At 37.7% G+C, this 24,424-nt stretch overlaps 1 protein-coding gene across 1 annotated transcript in view; it reads right to left on the reverse strand.

Moving 5' to 3' along the window:
• PGM2L1 (phosphoglucomutase 2 like 1) overlaps nucleotides 1–24,424 on the reverse strand; it is a 60,009-nt gene that overhangs the window by 34,186 nt on the left and 1,399 nt on the right. The window lies entirely within an intron of this gene.

The raw sequence follows: 24,424 nt of genomic DNA on the forward strand, positions 1-24,424 counted from the left end.
TGCCCTAGTTTAGTATTCACAGAGGAATATCACATACCACTCAAAACTTTTTTTTGGTGGCAGACTGAAATAAATTACTTCACTCTGTATCTTCAGGGCTTCTGCAGTATCCTGGCTGAGCTTCCTCTTTCCATATTGTTGTCCGTTTCTCTAACAGACTAAAACTTAGAAGCCTTGAGTTCTTTACTCAGTCTCTTTTATCGAATAAACTATGAGCCCTCGGACAGGTCACTTCTCTCTGAAGCTCATCAGTACAATTGAGGGGTTGAAATTTAATCTGAAAAGGGGTTGGAATTTAATCTGAAAAGACCTCATTCTGGTATATAGCTTCTCTATATGCATTTTTTTTTTAAAAAAGAAGAAAGAAAAGATCCCTTCAAACGCTAACATTTTGATTGTTAGATTCACTTTGGAATCTAGTCAATAGTTTAACTTCTTCATTGCTCTCTATTTAATTGTTTTTCCAATGAAGTTCATACTTGGAAATATTTTTGTCCAACAAAATACATCAATTTAAAAAATTTAAATCAAGGACAATTGCCAATTGCTAAAAATTAAACGTATCTTAAGTACTACCATGTGCTTAGTTGCTCAGTTGTGTCTGACTCTTTGCGACCACATGGACTATAGCCCGCCAGGCTCTTCTCTCCTTGGGGATTCTCCAGGCAAGAATACTGGAGTGGGATGCCATGCCCTCCTCAAGTACTACCATATACACTCCTAATTTCAATCAGAAACAAAAAGAACTTAGAATTTCAAATGGATGATAAACAGACACATATATAAGTTTCCCAAGGTGTTTTACAAGGTTGACAGTTAAGTCAGCAATCTGAGGATCCCAGATTGGTAACAGCACCCAATTACTAGATGCCTCCCATTATTTCTCTCTCCTTTAATCATACAGTTGGGTACTTCACGGGAGCCTGGCTAAGGGCTATACTGCAGTCTACCTTACAGATAAGTGTGACCATATGACTAAACTCTGGCCAATGACATGAAAGTGGGAATGATATGTTCCATTTTCAGGTCTTTCCCTGAAAAGGATTAAGTGTACACTCTCCTAAATCTTATTCTTCTTCCCACAGTTTGAAGCCATTTTGGATCAGTAGTGGCACATTTTGAGGATGGCATAGATCACCTCTACCAGCCCTGCTCAGCCACTGACCTCTGAAGGTTATGAGAGAAATTATCTTCTCTCTGCTTTGAGCCATTACGTATCATACTCTTTGCTACACAGCTTTGACTGTACCCTAATACAGTAGGTGATGGTTGAGTCCTGATGTGAAATAAGGTTGAGCCTTTTTGACTCCCAATAAAGTAGTTTTTCGATACACTGAATTCCATCCCCTATCATTTCTCCTTCTCCTACCTATATAAGCATTCTTGTCATTAATGCATTAAACCAACATTCATCAAAGTCTTTATTTTGCAAACAGTATGGGGAAAATAACTATGCTTTATATTTTTGCTACAATCCCAAGTGCAATGTCACTCAATAGTAAGTATTAATATTGAAAGTTAACAGATGATAATAGAAATTTCCTTAAAAAGAGTAATCACTTACATAATAGTGGCATGTGCTCAGCTAAGCTGTGTCCGACTTTTTGCCACCCCATGGACCGTAGCCTGCCAGGCTCCTCTGTCCATGGGATTTCTCAGGCAAGAATACTGGAGTGGGTTGCCATTTCTTTCTCCAGGGGAATCTCCCCAACCTAGAGATGAACATAGCTCTCTGCATTGGCAAGTGAATTCTTTACCACCAGGGAAGCCCAACTACATAATGGTGGTACCTTCATAGTTGATAGCAGTGACCATATTTTCAACAACCTTGTATCTCTCATAGTAGCTAACCTGTACCTTGTACACAGAAGATGTGTTGACTCAGAATCATAAATAGTGATAAAATAGCCATGTTCTTTCAGGAAACATAAATATTAGAGAAAGAAAATATCAGAACAGGTTTAAGTAACCATGCAATCAAACAGAATTCCCAACTGAAATGAATTTTCTAATTAAGTGGATATATTTTTTAAGATAAAGGCCTTTGGAAAAATAATTTCATGTTATCTCTGAGGTTAAATTAAATCACAAATATATACTACTTGTGATCAATCAAAATATTACTTTGTTTTAATTATTACTGTATCTTTGCTATCAAGAACAGAACCTGGTACCCAGTAGACACTCAAATGTTTGTTGAATTAATTAAAAATATCTCCTTTTTTAAGCACACACTATATGCTAGGCACAGTAAACGCTATAGGGAACAAGAAGATAGTGTCTCTGCTCTTGTAAAGCTCAAGATCTACTGAAGCATAACAATAAGTAAAAGGGCAATTACCCCATCAAATATAAAAAGTATTAAAATAGGAGTAAGTAACAGGGTTCTATAGGAGCACATAAGATAAGCCTCTAACCCAGAATGGATTGAAAGATAGAGAGCAGAGCCAGGGAAAGCTAACTGGAAGAAGTAATATCTGAACTGAAATATGAGTAGAAATTGGAGGGAAAAGGGTAAGGATCAAATTGAGGGTAGAGAGATAATGACTTCAGCATTAGACTTATTTATTAAGTTTGAAATGATATCTATAGCTAGCATGCCAACTATTACTTCCCTAACCAATAGCTTCTTCCCAGTAATCAAGGAAATAAAAATTGAAGTAAGATACCATTTTTCACTTAGAAATTTTATTAAGAGTTTTCAAAGTTGTAAGCCCAGTTGGGAAGAGAGGGTATATTAATTACAACGGCAGGGGTAAAAAACCACTCCAAACTTAGTGGCTTAATCAATAGTCATTTATTTCTCATAGTTTCTGTGGGTCATGAACTCAGAAAGGGCACAGTCAGGATGGGGCTAGCTGGGGCTGTCAACTGCATATTTATAGTGGCCACTATACCTGAAATGGCTCCAAGGGCAAGTATCTCAAGAACAAGCAAGCCAGGGGGAAATTACATTACCTTTTATGATCTAGCCTTGGAAGTCAGGAAGCTTCAAGGACTTCCCTGGTGCTCCAGTGGCTAAGACTCCACACTTCCAATGCAGGGGACCTGAGTTCAATCCCTGGTCGGGGAGCTAGATCCCACAAGCTGTAACTAAGAGTTCTCATGCTGCAACTAGAGATCCCACATGCTACAGCTAAAAATCAGGTGAAGCCAACTAAATAAATGTGCTGTGCTTAGTCACTCAGTTGTGTCTGACTCTTTGTGACCCCATGAACTCTAACCCACCAGGCTCCTCTGTCCATGGGATTTCCCAGGCAAGAATACCGGAGTGCATTGCCACTTCCTTCTCCAGGGGATCTTCCCAACCCAGGGATTTAACCCATGTCTCTTGTGTCTCCTGTGTTGGCAGGTGAGTTCTTTACCACTAGTGCCACATGGGAAGGCCAAATAAATAAATAATAAATATTAAAAAACAACAACAAAAAAAGAAAGTCAGGAAGCTTCACTTCCCCTGTTCTGTATTTCTAGAGACTGTTACAAAAGTCTCCCCAGGTGTCAGGGAGGAACTAAAGATCCTGCCTTTCAAATAAGGTGCACCAAAGGTACAGCATGTGAGATGGGATATGTATATATGATACAAAAAATAAAAATGCATAGGATACCAAAAAATGATACAGAGCAATATAACATTTCATACATATGATGGAAAATATACATATGAAAAATATAATCTTTCATACAGGGAATATACTTGGTGCAGTCACTCAGTCTTGTCTGACTCTTGTAGTCTTGGACTACAGGACGCTAGACTTCTGTGTCCAACACCAACTCCCGGAGCCTATTCAAACTCATGTCTGTCGAGTCAGTGATGCCATCCAACCATTTCATTCTCTTTTGTCCCCTTCTCCTCCTGCCTTAGGGTCTTTTCCAGTGAGTTGGTTCTTCGCATCAAGTGGCCAAAGTATTGGAGTTTCAGCTTCAGCATCAGTCCTTCCAGTGATCACCCAGGACTGATCTCCTTTAGGATGGACTGGTTGGGTCTCCTTGCAGTCCAAGGGACTTGTAAGAGTCTTCTCCAACACCACAGTTCAAAAGCATCAATTCTTCGGCTTTATAATCCAACTCTCATATCCAAACAAGACTACTGGAAGACTATAGCTTTGACTAGACGGACCTTTGTTGACAAAGTAATGTCTCTGCTTTTTAATGTGCTGTCTAGGTTGGTCATAGCTTTTCTTCCAAGGAGCAAACGTCTTTTAATTTCATGGCTGCAATCACCATTTGCAGTGATTTTGGAGCCACCAAAAATAAAGTCTGTCACTGTTTCCATTGTTTTCCCATCTATTTGCCATGAAGTGATGGGACCAGATGCCATGATCTTAGTTTTCTAAATGTTGAGCTTTAAGACTACTTTTTCACTCTCCTCCTTTACTTTCATCAAGAGGCTCTTTAGTTCTTCTCTTTCTGCCATAAGGGTGTCATCTGCATGTCTGAGGTTATTGATATTTCTCCCGGCAATCCTGATTCCAGCTTGTGCTTCATCCAGCCCAGCGTTTTTCATGATGTACTCTGCATATAAGTTAAATAAGCAGGGTGACAACATACAGCCTTGATGTACCCCTTTCCCGATTTGGAACCAGTCTATTGTTCCATGTCCAGTTCTAAATGTTGCTTCCTAACCTGCATACAGATTTCTCAGGAGGCAGGTCAGGTGGTCTGGTATTCCCATCTCTTGAAGAATTTTCCAGTTTGTTGTGAAGCACACAGTCAAAGGCTTTGGTGTAGTCAATAAAGCAGATGTTTTTCTGGAACTCTTGCTTTTTCAATGATCCAACAGATGTTGGCAATTTGATCTCTGGTTCCTCTGCCTTTTCTAAATCCAGCTTAACATGTGGAAGTTCATGGTTCATGTACTGTTGAAGCCTGGCTTGGAGAATTTTGAGCATTACTTTACCAGCATGTGAGATGAGTGCAATTGTGCAGTAGTTTGAGCATTCTTTGGCATTGCCTTTCTTTGGGATTGGAATGAAAACTGACCTTTCCCAGTCCTGTGCCTACTGCTGAGTTTTCCAGATTTGCTGGCATATTGAGTGCAACACTTTCACAGCATCATCTTTTGGGATCTGGAATTCCATCACTTCTACTAGCTTTGTTCGTGTGATGCTTCGTAAGGCCCACTTGACTTTGCATTCCATGATGTCTGGCTCTAGGTGAGTGATCAAATTATCGTGGTTATCTGGGTTGTGAAAATCTTTTATGTACAGCTCTTCTGTGTATTCTTGCCACCTCTTCTTAATATCTTCTGCTTCTGTTACGTCCATACCATTTCTGTCCTTTATTGTGCTCATCTTTGCATGAAATGTTCCCTTGGTATCTCTAATTTTCTTGAAGAGATCTCTAGTCTCTCCCATTCTATTGCTATACGTTGACAATTTACCAGATGTTATAAATAGCTTAAATATTAAATGGCCTTTGATCCAGTATTTTTAGAAATGTATACCAAGGGGGAAAAAAATCATTGATGCATGTTAAAATTTAATCATGAAGATATAAAATTTGTTATTATGTCAATAACAAAAATAATTATAAGCAAACTATATATCCAATAGAAAACTGGTTAAATAAAAAGTATGATGTAATAGTACATTAGAATAGTATACTAAAAATCACTTTAGAATTCTAGGATATGGGAAAAATTCATGATATATTAAGGGGAAAAGTATATATACCATATGTGCAATATGATTTCAGATTTATAAAATGGATACATACAAATACACAGAAAAATAAAACTAAGAAGAAACAGACTATTCTTTTTTAGTGGTGATTAACCTTTTTATTTCTTTATTTCCTTATACAGAAGGATCATATAATCGGAGGGAAAAGTTTAGACAATACAAATTAACCCCAAACTCTTTTATCTGTGGATTTGTGTCATTCACCAGCTTAGGAAACTTCACAGTTATTATCTCTTCAAATATTGTTTCTAGTTCATTTTCTTCCCTCTTCTTAAGAGATTTCAATTATATGTATGTTAGAACTTTTCCACACAAGGTTTTGTTTGAGCCCTCTGAACATCTCTGGAGGGTATGGGGTTTGATTCTAAACATCTAGTCAAAGCTATGGTTTTTCCAGTAGTCATGTATGGATGTAAGAGCTGGACTATAAAGAAAGCTGAGCGCCAAAGAATTGATGCTTTTGAACTGTGGTGTTAGAGAAGACTCTTGAGAGTCCCTTGGACTGCAAGGAGATCCAACCAGTCCATCCTAAAGGAAATCAGTCCTGAATATTCATTGGAAGGATGGATGCTGAAGCTGAAACTCCAATATGTTGGCCACCTGACATGAAGAACTGCTTCATTGGAGAAGACCCTGATGCTGGGAAAGATTGAAGGCAGGAGGAGAAGGGGATGACAGAGGATGAGATGGTTGGATGGTATCACTGACTTGATGGACATGAGTCTGAGTAGGCTCTGGGAGTTGGTGATGGACAGCGAAGCCTGGTGTGCTGCAGTCCATGGGGTCACAAAGAGTTAGACATGAGTGAGCAACTGAACTGAACTAGAACTTTTTCACTGTATGATCTTAAGTCTTACATTCTCCTTTATTTTCCTCTCCATCCTTTGGTCAATCCATCCTTCATTCTATATATTTTGCATGTTCTAGTTTAGTAATTCTCTCTTCAAATCTTTTAAAAATGTTCTTAAATTCATTCACTGAATTCTTGATTTTGGTTGCTGCAATTTTTCAAATCCATACTTTCTTTTAAAATCTACTATGTCTTTTTTGGTATCATTTTCATTTCTCTGCCCAATTTTTAATTGGGAAGTTGACAAGTATAGTTATTTTAAAGTCTGCATTTGATAACAGCAGTGTGAGAAGACCGTTTGATTATCTGTTGGTTCTTCAGGTTCTTGTGCATGTTGACTTACTTGTTTCCTTGTGTGTCTGGTTATCTTTGTATTGAGTATTATATTTGAAATACTATTAGTAGGAATAATTTGAAACTTGGGATTCAGGCACTTCCCTCTAGGGAAGTTTTTTTTTTTTTTATTCTCCCAGGCACCTGAAGGTAAATCTGGGTTTACCTTAACTCACTTTTCAGGCTCCAAATGACTCAGAGCTGCATGCAGCCTCTGGGCAGGATGTTTAGTTCGAGTTCACCAGTGTTTATAGGGAAGCCCTAAAGCCGAAGTATTTTCAGGGTCCCCACCTATGGTAGGCTCTAAATTCTAATACTGGTCCCTGTATCCTGGCAAGGCTAACAAAAACAGACTCCTAAACTTCTTGGCTGCCCATCCTGGATCAGTAAATGAGTACAGGTCAAAAATGGCCCTAAATGCTAAACTCAACCTCTCTCAATTTCTACCTTCTTTCAGATCTTGAACTGAAAGTTCCTAAGTAATCTATTGAGTCATCAACACCTATAAATCTATACTTCGCCTATCTTTTTTGGCTGTTAGAGGAAAGTTGTCCAGATTACCTCATCTGTCGTTGAAAGTGAAAGTCGCTGAGTCATATCTGACTCTGTGCAACCCCATGGACCATAGTCCATGGTTTTTCCAGGCCAGAATACTGGTGGGTAGTTGTTCCTTTCTCCAGGGGATCTTGCCAACCTAGGGATCGAACCCAGGTCTCTTGCATTGCAGGTGGATTCTTTATCAGCTGAGCTACCAGGGAAGCCATTACCAGACCCAGAAGTCCTTCTACTACACAATATTGTACTACATTAGTTTCATATACACTTAACTTACACATAGCAAACTATATGTACTTAGCCCTACCTCCCAAAGCATTGCTAAAAATTATATTTTGTGCATGTGCTTCATTATATATATAGTGAATTACTATATGTTGTTGTTTAGTCGTTCAGTCGTGTCCAGCTCTTCTGCAACCGCATGGACTGTAGCCCACCAGGTTCCTCTGTCCATGGCATTTTTTTTTTTTGTCCATGGCATTTCACAGCCAAGTGGAGTGGGTTGCCATTCCTTTCTCCAGGGGATCTTCCCAACCCAGGGATCAAACCTGTGTCTCCTGCACTGGCAGGCGGATTCTTTACCACTGAGCCACCAGGGAAGCCTGAACTACTATATACATTATTATTATTATATGTTACTGTATAAAGATAGATACTTGAAGTCACATATTCTATAGTTCATAGGCAATTTAAGAGTTTCCAAGAGTAATTTTTTACTTTATGAAATTTTCATTATTTATTGACTTTAGAATCTAGCTCCCAAGTAAGACAAGAGTCCCCTATACCAGGGATATTCTGACAATGAGGTTACCTATTAGGGATATTTTAGACATTTTAATTCTGAGTAGGAACTTAAACAAGATGATATGTAGAATCCTGTCAATTGAGATTCTGTAACTATACTTAATTCAATTTGTACCAGAAGAAGATTCATGGCCTGATGTTTAATATATATTTTGAAGTAGTAAAAATACTACTAACAATCAGGAAAAACTTTCCCATCAGAAAGAAAACTATCAACAAAGGAAACAATAAGATTTTTTCTTTTTTAATAAAGCCCAACTTTCATATTCTTCTGAAATCATGCTACAATTATGGTCTGACTAATGGTCTATGGTCAAAAATTAAATAGCTCTATCTCACGTATATGTCATCTTTACATATGCTACAGAAATAAACCAGAGGAAAAAAGCTATATGCAAAACAGTGCTCTCAGCATTATTTAAAATAGCTTTTAAAAAATCAGAAATACTCTTTTATCTATATGAGATGATGGATTTAACTAAACCTACTGTGGTAATCACTTCACAATATATGTAAATCAAACCATCATGCCATATATCGCTGAGACATGTGGGATTTTAGTTCCCCAACCAAGAATTAAACCTGTGCCCCCTGCAGTGGAAGCATGGACTCAAGCACTGGACCACCAGGGAAGTCCTGTACACCTTAAACTTATACAGTGATGTATATCAATTATTTCTTAAAAAAAAACAAACTGGACAAACATCAGAAACACTTTAAGATGTTCAACAAACAGAAAATGTTAAGTGTCACATGTCTTCCAAGTATTATCTGTCAATAAAATTATAATTATGTTCTGCATGATAAAAATTACATAAATAGATCCAAAAGACAAATTGAGGAAAAAATATTTGTAATCAAAACAACTAAAAACACAATAAAAAAAAAGGTGGGCAGAGGACCTCAATAGACATTTCTCCAAAGAAGACATACAGACGGCCAACAGACACATGAAAAGATGCTCAACACCTCTAAACACTAGAGAAATGCAAATCAAAACTACAGTGAAGTATCATCTCACACTATTCAGAATGGCCGTCACCAAAAAGTCCTCAAGTAATAAATTCTGAAAAGGATGTGGAGAAAGAGGAACCCTCCTACCCTGTTGGTGGGAATGTAAATTGGTGCAGACATGATGGAGAACAGTATGGAGGTTCCTTAAAAAACTAAAATAAACCCATATGATCCAGCAATTTCACTCTCTGGTATACAAAATCCCACTTTTCTGGAAAAGACAAAAACTCTAATTTGAAATTTTAGACAAATAGACAATTTTGTTCAAGGAAAAAAAACTATAAACATGCAAGAGATTAAATCATAAAATGTACCCACAAAGAGAGCTCCAGCCCCAGTTGACTTTATTGGCAAGTTCCAAAGTATATTTAAGAAATAAATCATTCAAATCTTAAAAGAACTCTTCCAGAGAAGATAAAAGAGTGTACACCCATCAATTCTTTTCCTGTGTCTAGCTTAACCTAGATACAACAGACATATCATCAGAAAGAAAAAATCATTGTCTGACCTCACCAATGAACAAAGGTGCAAAAATCCTAAGTAAAATCTATCAAACCAAATCCAGCAATATATAAAAAGAATAATAAATCATGACAATGTGTTTTTATGCCAGAGTATAATGTTGGTATAATATTTGAAAGTGAATCAAGGTTATCCACAACATTGACAGGTTTAAAAAGAAAAATGACAATCTGAACAGATACAGATACAGAGAAAGCACCTAACAAAGTAAAACACTTACTACATATGATAAAATCTTAGCAAATAAGGAATATAGAAAAACTCAGGATGTATGTGCTAAGATCCCATTAAGATTCTCCAGAGATCCTCTTAACTGGATGGTTGTGTCCATTTCTAGCAGCTATAGGTACTACTGCTATGAGCTCACACATGCAACATTCTCTGGAGAACTTCCTTGGGATGACTGGAACCAGCTTATGCAAAAGACCTGAGAGTTATACACACCTTTCCCTCATGGCCAACAGCTAATGATATTTGGTGCAGAAGTATAACTCTATTGTGCAACTAACACTCCAGAAAGCATAGAATCAAGGTGATTAAACTTGATTAATCAAACTTCACCTGAAATTATATCATTGCTTAGTTCTTTTCTTTCCCTATCCTGATTCCCTCACTCCTTTACAGGTTTCTCCTGAGAGCATTCCTATTATAAATCATTTGCACAGAAATTCCTCTTTGCTTCTAGGGACCAAAACCTGAAGATACATATGAGTAAGTTTAAATTTTCAACTTTCAGCACATAAGGAATAGAAAGGAACTTCCTGAATCTGATAATGGCAAGCTATAAGGAGGAGGAGAATGAGAAGGAGGAAGGCAGGGTGGGATGGGGTGGCAAGACAGAAAATCCTATAGTCCTAGCCAAACCTATAAAGCAAGAAAAACAGACAAAAAGTACAAGAAAAGAGAAGAAATAAAACTCACATAATTTTCAGATGAAATGATTGGGCACATTAAAAAATCTAAGAGAATAAATAATTTTTAGAATTACTAGAATATAGTAAGGGTTTTTTTGATACAAGGTCAATGTTCAAAAGACAACTGTATTTCTCTACAACAGCGAACAGAAAGAAATAATTTTAAATGGCATAAAAAATATCATGTACCATCTGTTTCCTGTATGGCCAAGTAAATTCCAACCATATCTGACCTTCCCACAGATAACAACTATAACCTCTTAGACTAAATAAAAAACAAAGAAACAAAAACAAAATCCACAAGACCTTAAAGTCCGAGAGAGTGAATAAATACAGATTTGATTCTAAAAGGGAGTTAACACTTAGGAGAAGGAACCAGCACAGATGAGTTTCCTGTTTTTATGGTTTTTGAGAACAGACAGTAGTCAGAGCCTTGCGCAGTGGCTGAAACACCAATGGAAATCCCACGGTCCTTATGCCCCGAAGAAACAAGAGCACCGGATTCAGGGCAACCGTGCCAGCTGGAGTACACATCCAAGAAAGGAGAGATCAGAAAGGAAGAACCGCACATTCTGTCCATAAACTGTCCAAAACTCTAGCTGACTCCTCTACTACATAAGTGTGGGACAGATATCAGCTAAGAAACTCCAATACTTTGGCCACCTGATGTGAAGAGCTGACTCATTTGAAAAGATCCTGATGCTGGGAAAGATTGAGGGCAGGAGGAGAAGGGGAAGACAGAGGATGAGATGGCTGGATGGCATCACCGACTCAATGGACATGAGTTTGGGTGAACTCCGGGAGTTGGTGATGGACAGGGAGGCCTGGTGTGCTGCGTTTCATGGGGTCGCAAAGAGTTGGACACGACCGAGCGACTGAACTGAACTGAAGGATAAAAAAACAAATCGAGATGTGAGAAGCCTCTCAGGAAACAGAGTGTATAGTCTGAGTTCAACCAAGTTAATTACATAATAAAATAAACACAATAAACACTCTCCAGGGGAAAAACAGATTCCAGGCTCTCCACAATATAACACTCATCATGTCCATGATGCAATCCATAATTACAAGACAAATGAAGAATTAGAGAAACACGATGCATTCTCAAGAGCAGAGATAATTAGTGGTGACCAACTCTAACATATCCAGATGTTAGAATTAGCCAACAAGGATTTTAACAGAGCTATTACAGTGACTTAAAGAAAAATGCTCTTGGAAAAATGCAGGAAAAGATAAGACATCTCACAGAAGAAATAGAAACTATAGAAAAGAACCAGACTGAAATTTTAGAACTGAAAAATACAATATCTGAGATTAAAAATTCACTGAATGGTCTTAATGGCAGAAGAGATGAAAGGGTCCATGAACCAGAAGACAGATCAATAGAAATGATCTATTCTGAAATACAAAGAGAAAAAGCTAAAAATAAATTTATAGAGTCTCAGAGATCTATCCAAGACAATACCAAGAAATCTAACGTATGTATAAAGAACACTAAGAGAATTCATTGCCAGTGAATCTGTATTATAATAAAGGCTAAAGGAAATTCTTTAAGTTGAAGGGGAGGAATATCAATTGGAAACTTGAATTTTGGGGAAAGAACAAAGAGCACTGGATATAGTAGAAAGCTGGATAAATATAAACAGACTGTTTTTTCTTCTTAATGTCTTTAAAATGCAGAGGATTGACTAAAGCAAAAACTATAACACTTTTATAAAAAGTGATACAAATGATAAAGGATGAAGGTGGTACTGATAATAAAACATGGGCCAACACTGTTGCAAGAACTTACAATAAGTGGTATAATATTAACTCTAAATAAACTGAGGAAAGTTAATTTTCCAAAATTGAAACTAATGAAACAAAATCCCCAAAGTCCAATATCTATTAAAGAAATTGTATTTGTTCTCAAAAAGCTTCAGGCCCAGATGGGTTAGGTGTCAAATTTTACCAAACATTTAAAGAAAAAATAATACCATCATACAAAAAGGTTTTCAGAAAATAAAGCAGGTAACATTTCAATTAATTTTACAAGGCCAGCATAATCCTAATACAAAAATCTAACAAATATACAAAAAGATTCTTAACAAAATATATAAAAAGAATAATACATTACAACCAAGTAATATTTATCTGAGGAATATTAGTTGAATCAACATTCAAAAATCACTATAATTCATGATATCACAAAGTAAAAAAACTGTTTAATGTTATGGTACATCCAGACAATGGACTATTTTTCAGTGATAAAAAGAAATGAGCTCTCAAGCCATGAAAAGACATGGAGGAAACTTAAAAGCATATTACTAAGTGAAAGAAGCCAATCTGAAAAGGCTAAATACTGTGTGATTCCCACTATGTGACATTCTGGAAAAGGGAAAACTGTGGAAACTAAAAGGATCAGTGGCTGCCAGAGGTTGAGGGTTGAGGAAGTGATAAACAGGTGGAACATAAAGGATTCTTGGGGTTTCCCAGGTGGTTCAGTGGTAAAGAGTCCACCTGCCAATGCAGGAGATGCACGTTCGATCCCTGGGTCAGGAAGATGCCCTGAAGGAGGAAATGGCAACCCACTCCAGTACTCTTGCCTGGAAAATCCCATGGACAGAGCAACCTGGTGGGCTATAGTCCATGGCGTCACAAAGAGTCGGACACAACTAAGCAGAGAGAGAGGATTCTTAGGATAGTGAAATTATTCTGCATGATAATATAATGGTAGACACAGATCATTACACATTTGTCCAAACCCATACAATCTACACTACCCCCATACAATCTACACTACCAAGAATAAAACATATGTATAATAAGGCTGGCCAAGATGGCTGTTCTCTTCCTCTCTGAACACACCCTATTCAATCAGTCCCTGCTTCACCTACACTCTACTCAAATGATTAACCTTCCTTCCTAATCACAGAGACATACTTGCCCCCAGCCCCAGTTAGTGATTGCTCTAATCTCCAGATCAAAACAGCTCCAATATGATAGTTTATCAAAGGGGCATTGATGCTTCTCTGCTGGTTTCCCTGGTAACTGATGTGCCAACCTGACATCAATTTCCTTTGTAACTGGTAAATTCCCTCACTGCCTTCCCCAATAACTAAGACTACTGCCATGCCATCTGCCATACATGATGGGGTGTTGCTCCGGGCCTTGCTTCAGACATGTAAGATGCCCCTGTCCATTAAATCACTGATGTCTCTGTTGCTGACTGTGAGCTCTTTCTTCAGTCTTGAGGCTAGGCAACTACAAGGCATGAAGGTCTGTGGGGTGAAACCCAACAGCATACTGGAAACAATGGATTTTGGGTGATTAATATGTGTCCGTGTAGGTTTATCGACTCTAACAAGTGTGCCACACTGGTGGGGGATGTTGATAATGAGGGAAGCTATCCATGAGTGAGGGTAGGGGGAATATGAGAAATCTCCCTCTGTACTCCACCATCAATTGTGCTGTGAACCTAAAACTGCTTAAAAAATAAAGTTTTAACTAAAAAAAAATAAACATGATCTTCTCAGTAGATGCAGAAAAAGCATCTGACACAAATTGAACCCCAACAACACAAGAGAAGACTCTACACATGGACATCACCATATGGTCAACACTGAAATCAGCTTGATTATATTCTTTGCAGCCAAAGATGGAGAAGCTCTATACAGTCAGCAAAAACAAGACTGGGAGCTGACTGTGGCTCAGATCATGAACTCCTTATTGCCAAATTCAGACTTAATTTGAAGAAAGTGCAGAAAACCAGTAGACCATTCAGGTATGACCTAAATCAAATCCCTTATGACTATACAGTGGAAGTGAGAAATAGATTTAAGGGACTAGATCTGATAGAGTGCCTGATGAACTATGGATGGAGGTTCGTGACATTGTACAGGAAACAGCAGTCAAGACCATCCCCCAAAAAAGAAATGCAAAACAGCAAAATGGCTGTCTGAGGAGGCCTTACAAATAGCTGTGAAAAGAAGAGAAGCGAAAAGCAAAGGAGAAAAGGAAAGATATACCCATTTGAATGCAGAGTTCCAAAGCAAAGCAAGGAGACAAGAAAGCCTTCCTCAGCGATCAATGCAAAGAAATAGAGGAAAACAACAGAATGGGAAAGACTAGAGATCTCTTCAAGAAAATTCGAGATACCAAGGGAACATTTCATGCAAAGATGGGCTCAATAAAGGACAGAAATGGTATGGACCTAACAGAAACATAAGATATTAAGAAGAGGTGGCAAGAACACACAGAACTGTACAAAAAAGATCTTCACGACCCAGATAACCATAATGGTGTGATCACTCACACTCACCTAGGGCCAGACATCCTGGAACGTGAAGTCAAGTGGGCCTTAGGAAGCATCACGACGAACAAAGCTAGTGGAGGTGATGGAATTCCAGTTGAGCTATTTCAAATCCTAAAAGATGATGCTGTGAAAGTGCTGCACTCAATATGTCAGCAAATTTGGAAAACTCAGCAGTGGCCACTGGACTGGAAAAGGTCAGTTTTCATTCCAAACCCTAAGAAAGGCAATCCCAAAGAATGCTCAAACTACCACACAATTGTACTCATCTCACATGCTAGTAAAGTAATGCTCAAAATTCTCCAAGCCAGGCTTCAGCAATATGTGAATCGTGAACTTCCAGATGTTCAAGCTGGTTTTAGAAAAGGCAGAGGAGCCAGAGATCAAATTGCCAACATCCGTTGGATCATCAAAAAAGCAAGAGAGTTCCAGAAAAACATCTATTTCTACTTTATTGACTATGCCAAAGCCTTTGACTGTGTGGATCACAATAAACTGTGGAAAATTCTGAAGGAGATGGGAATACCAGACCAACCTGACCTGCCTTTTGAAAAACCTCTATGCAGGTTAGGAAGCAACATTTAGAACTGGACATGGAACAACAGACTGGTTCCAAATAGGAAAAGGAATACGCCAAGGCTGTATATTATCACCCTGCTTATTTAACTTAAATGCAGAGTACATCATGAGAAACGCTGGGCTGGAATCAAGATTGCCGGGAGAAATATCAATAACCTCAGACATGCAGATGACACCACCCTTATGGCATAAAGTGAAGAAGAAGTAAAGAGCCTCTTGATGAAAGTGAAAGAAGAGAGTGAAAAAGTTGGCTTAAAGCTCAACATTCAGAAAACTAAGATCATGGCATCCGGTCCCATCACTTCATGGCAAATAGATGGGGAAACAGTGGAAGACCAGTCAATCCTAGATTAATCAGTACTGAATATTCATGAGAAGGACTGATGCTGAAGCTTCAATACTTTGGCCACCTGATGTGAAGAACTGTGTCATTGTAAAAGACCCTGATGCTGGGAAAGATTCAAGGTGGGAAGAGAAGGGGATAACAGAGGATGAAATGGTTGGATGGCATCACCGACTCGATGGACATGAGTTTGAGTAAACTTCGGGAGTTGGTGAAGGCCAGGGAAGCCTAGCGTGCTGCAGTCCATGGGGTCACGAAGAGTTGGACACCACTGAGCAATTGAACTGAACTGAATGTTCATAGCAGCAGTATTTCCAATAGCCAAGCTATGGAAGTGTCCATTAACAGGTGAACGGATAAAGAAGATGTAATACACACATACACACACAATGCAAAAGTACTTACCCATAAAAAATAACAATATTTTGCCATTTTCAACAACATGGATGGACCTGGAGGGTATTGTGTTTAATAAAATAAGACTGAGAAAGACAAATACTGTATGTGATCATTTATATGTGGAATACCGAAAATAAAACGAATGAATATAACAAAACAGAAACAGAGAAAAACCCATGGGGAGAGGAAAGAAAGGAGGGGCAAAATAGAGGTAGGTGATTAAGAGGTACAACTATGTATAAAATAAACTACAAGGATACATTGTACATCACAGGAAATAGAGCCAATGTTTTATAACTTCAAATGGAATATAATTTATAAAAATTTTGAATGACTATACTGTACACATGACATATAACATTGTATATCAACTATACCTCAATTTTAAAAATCTCTTCATTGTTATTGCATGTCCCCTGTTCAGTTTAATTTCCCTGGTAGGTTTTCAACTGCTGCAGTGTTCTAGCTTATGTATCCTTTTTCTGATTGGTGGGCATTTAGGTTTTTGATAGTTTTTACCTGCAATAAATGATGAACTATTTCAGAGGGAAAATTACATGAGAAAATTCTGAGGCAGAAACCACAAAACTACCACTTACACTGAAAAGATTTTCTAACAAAGTCTGTTGAGCTGAAAGCTAAGATGACTTTGCATCTAAGAAGCACAGTATTTTTCATTTACATTATAATTTTCATACTCTTTTGAGCATTCAATAAGACCATTTTCATAGTTTTGTTTGGTAAGATATAGTGCTCATTAAATTACTTGATATAAGAGATCCTATGCAAGCCTGGATACACTATCTGTATCGTTTCCATCAGCATTAATCATTTTCTTCATTAACTCCCAACACCAGAGGGCAGCAGCTTCAGTACTAATTAGCAATAATGCAGAGAGTAACTAATGGAAAAAAAGACTCCTTTAGCAAAATCTACACTAAATTACTACCCAACCGTTTATTTGGGGGAAAAAGTGTTTCTAAAATATAGAACAGACATATGAAATAAACAAAAACAACTAAATAAGCAAAACACACAGTCTTCCCACAAGGATAGATACATCAAATTTAGACTGTCCAGGGAGAGACCATGAAAATGCGAGTTAGTGGAATTTAATAACATTTACATTCTTTGGTTAATTTAATGTATCTTATAAGCATAGGCTTCTCTTGTTGTGGCAGTTCCAGTCATGGCTCAGAGAGTAAAGAATTTGCCTGCAATGTGGGAGACCTGGGTTCAATCCCTTGGTCAGGAATATTCCCTAGAGAAGGGAATGGTTACCCACTCCAGTATTCTTGCCTGGAGAAGTCCGAGGACAGAGGAGCCTGGTGGGCTACAGTCTGTCCATGGGGTCACAGAGTCAGACATGACTAACAACTACTACGTTCCCATGACTTCCCTGGTGGCTCAGACGGCAAAGAATCTGCCTGCAAGGTGGGAGATCTGGGTTCAATCCCTGGGCCGGGAAGATGCCCGGGGAGGAGGAAATGGCAACCCACTCCAGTATTCTTACCTGGGAAACCCCATGGACAGAGGAGCCTGGTGGCCTGCAGTTCATGGGGTCGTAAAGAGTCAGACACTACAGAGCAACTAACACTTTCACTTTTGTAAGTATAATTTGGAAGAGCCAAATAAAGACAAATTCCTTTTCATTAGCTTCTCTTGGCTCTCTGATTTTTCCAATAGGAGGAAAGGAAGAGATGGGGAAAAAATAATTCTAGATTAAAGATAATACCAAACAGACTTCTAATGGCCTTGTAGAAAACATAAAGGAACTAAACAAAAATCTTTGTTGAAAGAAAAAACAGGACAAAGAAGACCCTAAATAAAAGGAAGAAGTAGTCAGTCTACCTATTTTGACATTTTCAGATGGGAAAGAAGAGGGTGCTTTCAAATAAGAATCCTTTCCCTTTCAAGTATTATTTTTTTTAATCAAAGACTTGAATTTTTAGAAAGTTTTTGGGTTTACAGAAAATTGAGCAGGTAGTACAGGGAGTTCCCTCAAACCCTCCTACCCGACCTCTTTCCCCTGTTGTTAACACTGTTTTGGGGCTAGAGGGAATGGAGGTAAGGGGACTTCTTTAATGAGTATAGAGTTTCAGATTCACAAGACTAAAACGTTCTGGAGATCTGTTTCATAAAAATGAGAATCTGATTAACGCTATTGAACTGCACACTTAAAAACAGTGAAGATGGTAAATTTTATGTGTTTTTAACCACAATAAAAATTAAAATTTTCTGTTTTGTCTTCAGATTAATCCTCAAAACTGAAAATACTGCAAGCATTAGGTTAAGATTATCTAAATATTGTTCACTACAGACCCCGGGCTTGGATAAAATTTCATCTTTCCAGGCTCACCTTGAGTCGCCTGAAAGTGCTGAGATCAAATGGATTTTTTTTTTTTCCCTTAAGCTCCATCAATTAATTCTTCAAAAATCACACCCTATTTTAGTTTGCTTCACTTTTGAACCATAACTTGCTTATTCAAGTCTGTCTGCCTTCCTTCCTCCCTGCCCTCCCTCCTCCCCTTCCTCCCTTTCTTCCATCTGTGGTTAACTGCTTTTCTTTTTTTTGAAGTTGCTGTTGCCAGAAACAACATGCCATCTTCATCATTATCATTAACATCTTCCAGCTCTCTTTTAAGGCACAGACATTGCATTCTTTTTTAAGATACATTTCTTTAAAGCCCAGTGTCGAACTAGTGCACATTTGTCATCTGTGATTTCTTTACAATGGACTCCTGGGGTGGTTCCTTCATGTCAGCTTCTCTCATATTTTCTATTTCCTTTTGCTATAGGTTTCTTCAACTTAAACTTTTATATTTTCTATTGCATTTGGCAAGGGGTGGAGGGATCCAGTTTTTTGCCCCCCTAACTTCCAAGAGCTCATTCTTCTTTCCTGTTCCTTTTACATAGCATCTTTCTTTATTTGATAGAATAATTACCTTTTAAAATTGATTTTAAGTTGTTATGTTCCCTTACCCTGGTTCTTTTCTGGGTCCATTGCTTTGTTTTTACTCTTCATGCTGCTTGTTTTCTTTACATAATTTGACCCTTGGTAAGTCATTGATATCCACCAATTTTTCTTGGAAGCTGGTCTGGGTTTTCTCTGTTTTTTAATACATAGGCATGCTTTCTGCTAATCTCTTCTCAAACAGAATGGCTAATCGGGAGCTCTGTGTTTATGAGTTGGGCTTATGGTCCTGGAGACTTTGTTAGCACTAATTAAACTATTTAAGTTTTCAAAAGAATAACTAAAACTAATGGCATAATGTAATTTAGTCAGGACAGAGAACAGGGTGAGTGAGCTCTCATTTTTCACAGCATGCATCTGACAGATAATATGTAAAATAAATCAAGGAATAGTGGTACTAGCTTTTATGGTCATGACAATAACTAAGAAGTCAAAAATGGGTTCTAAGGAGCAAACTGAGGATGAGAATAGGCAAGTAGGAACACTGCTTTCCATTATAATCTCTTTTTACTATTTTTAAAAAAGCATAAGCATGTATTTCTTTGAAATAATAAAAATAGATTTAAAAATAAAATTGTAGAAACTAAAGAGCAAATGTAAGAAATTTGGAAATATATAAAAGGAAAAAATAAATGTGTGTATGTGTGTGTATATATATATACACACACACACATACATACATATATATTACACATATATATATGTGTAGATATATCTCCAAACCCTTATTTCTACATACTAAATGTCTTGGACAGAGGGAGACTGTTGTTGCCAAGGAAACCAAAGCAACTGTTAAGCAGCAAATTCAGCTCTTTAAAAAAAAAATCCATGGCAATTTATTCTGCAGAATATCACAGTCTACTTCAGCTTTTACAAAAACCAATAAAATGGTTTTAATGAGGTCCTTGAAACTTGGTTTATGATGTCACTAACATCTATTAAACATTCCAGTTACAGAGTCTAGTACAGTGATAAGAAAGCTAGAGTAAAGATCAGATATCCCAGGTTTAGTTCCAAGTCTACCACTTAAAAGCCGTATGTCCTTGAGCAGGTCATTTTCCATGTCTGAAACTAAGTTTCTTTAGTAGTAAAATTGGGGATAACTACACCTAACCCACTCCAGTGTTCTTGCCTGGAGAATCCCAGGGACAGGGGAGCCTGGTGGGCTGCCGTCTATGGGGTCACATAGAGTCGGACACGACTGAAGCGACACAGCAGCACACCTAACCTTGGAGAAGGAAATGGCAACCCACTCCAGTACTACTGCCTGGAAAATCCCATGGACGGAGGAACCTGATAAGACTACAGTCCGTGGGGTCACAAAGAGTCAGACACAACTGAGCGACTTCACTTTCACACCTAACCTGCCTACCATACAGGGTTGCTGTGAATATCAAATTATTTAGATCATCAAGGTTTGAAACACAACACAAATAAATTCAAGTAATAACCACTAATGTTTTCCAAAATTAACAAGGTGATAAGTATTCTTCATTGATCAAATGCCAAATTATGTAAAGTATTAGAAAAAGTTAACAAAAAATGTAATATAGACTAGTATTATTAAAAAAGAATGGAGAAGGAAATAGCAACCCACTCCAGTATTGTTGCCTGGAGAATCCGATAGACAAAGGAGCCTGGCAGTCCATGGGGGTCACAAGAGTCAGACACGACTTAGTGACTAAACCATTATAAAAACTATATTGAACTAGGTGGCAGATTCAAGTTCTGATTCAGGTTCTATCCACCACCACTAATAATTTCCACTTCTTTGGGTCTCTGCACAATGAAACTGGAATGGACAACCTCTGGAGAGGTGCTTCATGGGTGTGTTTTCCATCACGTGATGATGATTTAAAAGGAAATTCATTCACCACTTTTAAAGAAATGTGGGCTATATTTTGCTTAAAAACTTTCATTGCTAGATGTTTGAAAATCACTGACTTTAGGATGAAGTCTTTTATTTCTATGTTCAGGCATTTCATAACTGTAACCTAATTAATCTATCTTTACATTCTACTCTTTCTCAACATAAACCTACCCTCAGAGACCACAGTACTCTACTCATTATTTCTCAAAATGCCATGGCCAATTCCTGCCTCCACACTGCTGTCAATATATATATAGTTGTTGCCACTACAGCTGGCTGAGCGGCTCTGCCTGGGGTCCCATCCCACTCCCTACCCACATTTACACACCCAAACTTGGACAGGGCTTAATGTCTTTGATAAGACTGTTTTCAAAAATGGTAAAATTTACAGTATATCAAAAACAGGAGAGAGTTGTCATATTTATAGAGAACCTAGCTTCTAGCCAGCAAGACTTGTCTGTAATTTGATAGAATGTATGAAAGTATTAGGAAGGAAGTGGGGGCCTAAGCTCTAAAAGATAGAAGGGGAGAGCACTGCAGCAGTATCATCTGCGCATTGGCTGGAGGAGGAACACTTTGATCCACAGACTTGTTGGATTCCAGTGGTAGGACAGTCCTATCAGAGAGATGGATGCATTTACTTATTATAGACTAATGCTGTTAAACATTTATGCCATATATCTGACTCCTTGTGATTTGATTTCATAATCACTGCAAATCTTCAGATTCTTTCACTTCCCTTATGGTGCATTGAGAAAATGGCCTGACTGAGACAAATTCATCTATATTACATCTGTACCATAAATTAATAAAACAGCTTTCTGAATTCTGACATCAGTTACTGTGACCTTGAGCAGCATGAGTCCATCCTGAGGCAAGAGAGACTAACAAATTAGTCTGAAGGCATAAGAACCAAGGGTCAGATCCTGGACTATAGTAAACAGAACAAAAGAATGTCACTCCAAAGCGACAGCAAGGGGTACCTGGGACCTCCCCAATAATCACCCTGTCTTATTGCACTATTTTTGTTTTAACACTTTCATATACCTTTACTCAAGGCCACTAACCACATACTAATGCCTTTCTATGACCTGGTCTACATGCCTTTCCAACAGTTTCTATGTACCCTAAGCTACTGCAGAAACAAATTTTCTAAGTACACACATTAATGTTTTTATCTCTACTTGGAATATTCCTCCTCTCAATGCTGACAAGTCTAAATTTTAACTAATTCCGAAGGGTTTAGCACAGATAACACCTGTTTTATGAAGAAATTTCAAAGACCACCACCCACCATGACTAAAACTAGCAATACTGGTGACCTGGGCAAGTAACAAATTGCTTTTAGATCAACTTATGACTTAGTACTATGTATCTCACCAGAGTCATCAAGGATCAGGGCATTTGGTAGGTTCTTTTTTCCACTATAAAAAATAAATAGGTATTAATCAGGTATTACTTCACCTTCTCTATGCTGGAAGACCACACATGTCATCACCAACATGTAATGCAATAAATGCTGTAAATCCAAACTATTGTTTCACATTTCTGCACTCCACATTTCAGTGCCCTGGGACACCATAGCCTAGCTTACCTACACTATCAATCTACAATACATGTATCTTTCCTTACTAATTAAAAGCATTTTTCCCATTGAGAGAGGGATTGGTTAAGTAAATATTATTTTTATTAAATAACTATTAAACTTCTTTAAATCTGTTAAAAGCACTTGTTACTTACTCCCTGTATTATATTTATAAGCTTTTGTTTTATATTCCTTTCTATGTTCTTTGAAGATACGATCCATATCTAATTAATCTTTGTGTCTCCCACAGGTTTTCAGTCCGTACCTTGTATATAGAAGGCCCTTTAAATATAAATTAATTTCTCTTCCACTTTCGGTGAGGGCTCTCCCCATTCTTTTTATATGTATCCCATCTTCTTATTGTCTTCCTTGACTATCCCAGTCCACAGGTCACTTACTTTTAAACTCCTATAAAACCTGACTGCCTATAAACCATTAAATTGCCACCAACACCATCCCAGCATTATCTTTTTACATGTATATGTATTTCATAGTCTTTTCACATTTCAGTATACCCAACAATATCTAGGTACAGCATGGACAAATAATATCAATTCACTCAGCCAATATTTTTAAAAATAATCAAGTCAAGAGATCCATTAGGAAAAGTATAGTCAAAATTAGCACCTAAATAGAACAAAAGATTTCACCCGTGACAATGAAACAAATTCCTATTGTGAAGGGCCAAAGGCTTTGACACACATAATAGTTATCAATAAATTAAATTGTGTTGGAATTCTACAAGTGTCTTTGAATATCATACATCTTCCTTTCACTTCACAGAGACACAAGTAAAATCACATTTCTTTACTGACAGCAGATGGCTTTAAACAATAGCAATTAACTATATTAAACCTATAAAGATAACATTCATTTGTCATTTAGATTTCTCTGCTGAAGAGAGATATATGGTCAGCTTACAGTATATATCATTTCACAGTATGCTAAACCTTAGCTTTTTTTTCCTACTAGGCTTCCTCCTCCCTAATGAACCAAAAACAGAAGAGTAATCTGTAAATCTTCACTTCTTTTGTATCCTTCCACAACAAGGAACTATATTCACAGCAGGCAATAATAAAAACTGGCAAAATGGATTTAAAGTTATTCACATTTTTCACATCCTTGTAATCAATGGGACACCACAGATTTTGCATATGACTGAAAAAGGTGTGTGTACATATGTATTTTTTGTATAAATGGGCAAATCCTACAAAAAGGGTGTTAGCTCTCTAGTAGCTCATTCAGAACATTCTGGAGCCTTGCTACCCAAAGTGTGGTCCACAGACCAGCAGCATTGGTATCATTTGGGAGTTCATTATGAAGCAGAATCTCACACCACACCCCAGGCTTCATAAATCACAATCTGCATTTAAAGATCTCCAGGTGCTCTGCATGCACTTCAAGAGTTTGAAATGCACTGGTTTAGACTCCAGAGGAAGAATTAGAATGTCCAAGATACATATGACCATGTAATACTAAACAAGTCATTGCTTATTTGTTGGTCTTCCTTATTTGCTGACTGAAGGCTTTTTGAGGGTAGGAACCCTTTCTAGCCTCCTCACCACTAGCACACCCTGGACCCAACAGGTCCTGAAACACTACCCAATGCTCAATCGATATTTTTTGCTGAATGCATGAATGACTGAACAAAGTGAAAATAAAACTTTAGGAAGCTAATAATCCTTTAGGAAGCTGAATAACATGATTTCA

The sequence above is a fragment of the Cervus canadensis genome, chromosome 11, assembly GCF_019320065.1.
Source record: "Cervus canadensis isolate Bull #8, Minnesota chromosome 11, ASM1932006v1, whole genome shotgun sequence".
NCBI lineage: Eukaryota > Metazoa > Chordata > Mammalia > Artiodactyla > Cervidae > Cervus > Cervus canadensis.